Genomic DNA, 4,919 nt, shown 5'->3' with positions numbered 1-4,919 from the left:
GTAACGGTCGATCTGCGGCAGGATCCTTCCATGAGCTTACCAGCCTACAGTACAGAGCAGAGAGTTAAGTACCACCACTCTCAGCTGCAGTGAACATGTTATGTCAGAGGTCAAATCTTGGTCCTCTAATGGCTGCCAATAGAATGTGACCAAGGAGGGTCTGCTGTGTGCAGTAGTGACTATCCAGTCTCCCAGTGCTAGTGGTGTGACAGTGACAGCATTGGGTATGGGTGTCTGGTGTTGGGTGGTGGGGTAGCCTCATGTGCCCGATGTTTACCACATTATTGTTCAATCTATCTGGCAATCACAAGCTGTCAACAGATTCGGCCTCAACAAGACTGGCTCCAAAATAGACATGTGAGCTCTGTTTATACATTTCCCTTCACTGGAACTAAGGGGCCTAGCCCAAACCATGAAAAACAGCCCCAGACCATTATTCCTCCTCCACCAAACTTTACAATTGGCACTATGCCTTCGGGCAGGTAGCGTTCTCCTGGCATCCGCCAAACCCAGTTTCATCCGTCGGACTGCCAGATGGTGAAGCGTGATTCATCACTCCAGAGAACGCATTTCCACTGTTCCAGAGTCCAATGGTGGAGAGCGTTACACCACTCCAGCCGACGCTTGGCATTGCGCAGGGTGATCTTAGGCTTGTGTGCAGCTGCTAGACCATGGAAACCCATTTCATGAAGCTCCCGACGTACAGTTAATGTGCTAATGTTGCTTCCAGAGGCAGTTTGGAACTCAGTAGTGAGTGTTACAATCGAGGACACACAATGTTTACGCTCTACGCGCTTCAGCACTCGGTGGTCCCGTTGTGTGAGCTTCTGTGGCCTACCACTTCGCGGCTGAGCCGTTGTTGCTCCTAGATGTTTCCACTTCACAATAACAGCACTTACGGTTGACTGGGGCAGCTCTAGCAGGGCAGACATTTTACGAACTGACTTGTTGGAAAGGTGGCAACCTATGACGGTGCCAAGTTGAAAGTCACTGCGCTCTTCAGTAAGGCCATTCTACTGCCAATGTTTGTCTATGGAGATTGCATGGCTGTGTGCTTGATTTTATACACCTGCCAGCAATAGGTGTGGCTGAAATAGCCGAATCTACTAATTTGAAGGGGTGTCCACATACTTTTGCATATATAGTGTATGTGTTGAGTAACATCTTGAAGCAGTTCGCAGTTGTGATTCGTTTTTGATCAAATACTGGAGTTAGATAGATGATGGTGAACTTGGAAAGGCTATGACCTAGATAGCAAAGGCCAATAAATATAAAAGTTTAACTTTTAAGTGCTACTACTACTACTTAATTTAAATTTTTGTAATTTAGCAGATGCTCTTATCCAGAGTAATTAGGGTTAAGTGCCTTGCTCAACGGCACATCGACACATGTTTCACCTAGTCGGCTCGGGGATTCGGAACAGTGACATTTCGGTTACTGGACCAACACTTCTAACCGCTAGGCTACCGACTACTACAGACGTCATCAAGTTCAAGCTACAAAGACACATACAGTGCAAGCGTTTGTCTGCTCTATTTCGTCTTGTGTTTGATATTATTGGTCTCATTTGACTTGTCTACAGGAACGTCCTGTTTTCAAAGATCAGTTTCATCCTTACAGGAAGTTGTGGTGACTGTCTAAGACAGATACACAGATATTAGAGAAGTGCATTAGCTTGTTCTATAACTAAGATTATCCCTGTTTCAGAGTCTATATTGACAAATGTGAAAGGAAATGACCTGGAAAGCAATGAAGAACCAGGTAAAAAATAAGTTATGAAATATGTTGCTCCCTCGAAATCATCATACCTATACGATATTGAGTCCTTTGACTGTCAGTAGACTGTCAGTTGAGAACATTCAATAGGCTCCTTCTGTAAGTGACTGAAGCGGCTCAAAGACTGACATGTCAACCAAGCCACTCACTTATTATAATCCAAGGCCTTACAATTCCATTCCAATCATAACTGATGCAACTGCAGTATTTCAAGTCAACACAGGTCCAGACAGAGACTGCCCACTGGGCACACACTGGTTTAATCAGCGTTGTTTCCACGTCATTTCAACGAAATTATGTTAAACCACGTGGAATAGACATTGAATTGACGTCTGTGCCCAGTGGGTGGAGACATGACTGGACCTATTTTTCATCAGCCTGAGGAACTTGTAAACACATTGCAACAGATTACATCAAACAACTCTCACGTGTGAACTGGCCTATTGAGCAAAACAGGGAACTGAATATGTACTGTCTGTAGCTGCTTTCACAACAGGCTGTTTGTGGCTTGGTTTGTGTTACATTCTTTATTCTGTGTGTTTGATTTCTTAGATGCTACATATGCTTTGATTGGAGCAGGAATCGGGCTCTTCTTTGCCATATGTTTTATTGGCAGCAAGCTCTACATGATAAAAAAACACATGCTTGATATTGAAGTTTCAGGTAAGTGCACAAGCATAGTAGCATACCTATATACCTTTCCACATTTCTATACTGAATATGATTTCATGATATTTGTGAAACTGAAAAGAATTCTTTACTTTTTTTTTTTAGAGGTATGCGTAAAAAGACCATGTCAGCAGTAAGTGGGCGGTTTTGGAAATAAGTAGTCCTTCAGTGAAAAAAATTGAACATGATTGTAGTATCGATTTACAACAACTTTGCACTAAACTTCCCATGTGTGGTTTTATTCCTTTTGCTAATAGAACTGCTTTGGTGGACATGAAGAACTTAAAAAGAGTAAGTGATACATGAAGTGACCAGGACACCAAAGAATACTGAAGATAAATGTAAATGTTAGCCGGTATGGCAATGTTAATAACAATTGTGTGATGTGTGTGTTGGAAGTATCTCTAAACATGTGAGAGTGGAATTCAGCCTTTCATTTGGCTGCAGAGTCTAGACATTAGTGTTTGGTGTCCCTGTGGCCAAGGATAGCTATACAGTATACTCCAGTCCATATTCAGGTCATAAGAAGAAATTCCCTTGACCACGCCCACAAATTGGGTAAAACAAACCATCTTCCCCATTGACCCCCATTGAAAAAGAGCCAACTTCTTCGTAGATTTTTAGTTATATACAGACATAAAAAAACGAAAAGCTGCTGTGTTATACAATGTACATCAAACCAGATCAAAAAATCCCAATCTACGGTTTGCAATGCTTCCAAGTAGGGAAATAAAGCCTAGCTTCATGCTATTACTAGGCGTGAGGGGAGTGGGAAATTGTGGGACCCGGTGTCCAAGTACACGTGTGTGCAGAAAACATTTAATCACAGGTAAGACATGTTTAGTACAGTCCGTTTGTTATTCCACTCACTACTTGTAGCTGTATAGTCCATTTGAAGTGTTGTTGGTATTGGCTATATAGCTAGCACTCACTCGGTAGCTAGCGCCGTCATGAAAAACATCAGAAACCGAAAAGATCTGTTCCCCAGCCACTGCCTACAATTATGTAAGTCCTGGATATATCAGGTAGGAGTAGATGTCGGGGAATATGACACTTCTAGCCACTTGGTGGGTTCATTAGTCCAGCTCGTTTCTGGCAGGTTGAAGGGGCAGAACGCTCGGGAGCATGCAATGTTGAAAAGTAATCTTTATATATGTTGTACTTTTCTTACATTTTGTTTTGTAATTTAACTAAAAAAAACTGACAAGAAAAATTACATTTGAAAAAGGTAAAGTCTTTGCTGTGAGCCAAACGGGTAACCAAGGTAACCACAGGTTGTTTTCCCCCAAGGTGGGCGGGGCCATGACATTCTATCTAATAATGACTGGGAGTATGGCACTGGGTTTCCGGGGTTATTCCCCTGTTCCAGAACATTATGCCAAACATGCAGCAGCATTTACAGTATGTATACAAGTACTTTCACTATTTCTAGTATGTGCACTATTACTAAACCCTTGGTAGCGTTTATGTGAGCTGGTACTCTACCTTCTCAGCCACATATAGAATTGACCTTGGCCTATAGACAGGACCAATGAGTACGTCCAGTGACAGGGGTCAGAGGTTAGGGAGAGTGGTTTGGCGTGAGCAGGGAGGCATGGAACCCCCAGAATGCAGCTCAGGGGTCTTCTCTTCACGCTTTGCTGCATGCAACTTCCAAATATTTTCCCTCCATCATTTTTTACATTTTAGTCATTTAGCAGACGCTCTTATCCAGAGCGACTTACAGTTAGTGAGTGCATACCTTTTCATACTGGCCCCCCGTGGGAAACGAACCCACAACCCTGGCGTTGCAAGCGCCATGCTCTACCACCTGAGCTACACGGGACTATTTCATTATTTGCCATGTTTGGAAATATAATGGTGGAAGTTCTGAATGTCCCTCTATGAACATAACATGGGTTTTCAGCTGCAGCCAGATCAAATTTACTTGATATCTGTAAGATTGATGGACAAATAAATCATCAACCACATTCACACACAATTTCCGAAACCCTGACTTCATTGAATCATACAAACTCCACATGTGCTTGTTATTTCAGCTAAAGCTACTTCTGTTCTGATGACACAACACAGACACACTGTCTCATTTGTATTGAGAAACAATATAGAGAGTTGGTTGTTTAGCAACAAAACTGACGTGTGCGCAACTATGGGGCAAAACAGACAGGGTTGGCTTAGATTGTTGACTACATGTAAACTATTTTTCGTCTCCAAATGTTTATTGAAAACATAAATATATTTGCACAATGAGCATTCGTTGTCTCTCAAATACATTGTTACATTTGTTGGTTGGTTGGTTAGCTAGCGAATTTTAGCCATATTAACATTGACATGAAATTAGTAATCAAAACAAGACATGATATCAATAACAAGATATAACGAGGTGAAACGAGCCACCTACGATTCCCCACATGGCAACTTCTTGTCATTGTTGCTAGCTATCTGACTGTTCAGAAACATAACAACGCGAGGCT

The sequence above is a fragment of the Coregonus clupeaformis genome, chromosome 31 (genome assembly GCF_020615455.1).
Source record: "Coregonus clupeaformis isolate EN_2021a chromosome 31, ASM2061545v1, whole genome shotgun sequence".
Classification (NCBI taxonomy): Eukaryota; Metazoa; Chordata; class Actinopteri; order Salmoniformes; family Salmonidae; genus Coregonus; species Coregonus clupeaformis.
Note: the sequence above shows the minus strand (reverse complement) of the source record.